Source organism: Penaeus monodon, chromosome 33 (genome assembly GCF_015228065.2).
Source record: "Penaeus monodon isolate SGIC_2016 chromosome 33, NSTDA_Pmon_1, whole genome shotgun sequence".
NCBI classification, from domain to species: Eukaryota; Metazoa; Arthropoda; class Malacostraca; order Decapoda; family Penaeidae; genus Penaeus; species Penaeus monodon.
In genome coordinates, this window is record NC_051418.1 from 6,922,566 (window position 1) to 6,923,299 (window position 734).

Consider the following 734-nt stretch of genomic DNA (forward strand, 5'->3'; position numbering starts at 1 on the left):
AATAAACCGAAGGAATTCATACGAGAGGGAAAGCTTAACGAGAGACACGCGAGTCCCTTCTCCCCGGGAAGCAGTCAAGTGCAACAAACCTCGTGTGCCCAACAGGTCTCACTTACGAGAGAAAATAATGAAATGAGATAAAGAAAAATTATGCAAATTAACCGATTTCATGCCGACGCAGCTGTATCCTCCTGGCTTTAGTTACTGTGACAGCGAGGGTGAAGGGAGAGAGAAAGAAGTCTTTAACAATTTATGCTAACATTTTATGAGGTCTCTGCAATTCTTCTATGCATCTCGTGTTACTTGTTTAAGAGCCTTGGGATGTCTCGGGTACATAACCTGGAATGTTCGTGCCGAGACCGTCCTTCCGTGTCACACAAGAGCGAAAGTTGACTGTTTTTATCCTCCAAGCTCATTACTCTGGCTCCCTTTTGCCGTGGCAAAGGGGCACCCTCACGCGAGGATGGCCCATACATGTACGTATTAATTGCCCCGTCTGCTCCTTTCAATTAAGTACAAAGCTGCGCGCACTACGCTATCTCGTGATGGCCCAAAGGTGATCGTTGACCTCTGCTTGTTTACCCCCACCGAAAATTGCCTTTCTCTCGCCCCATAATCTCACAATTTCACTCATTTTCCTTTTCCGAGTCCTTCCCTCGGCTCGATTACTATAAAAATGTAGGCAGAGTCATGCTTGAGATGAAGGTGATAAGAAACTAGCAAGGGAAGGGTCT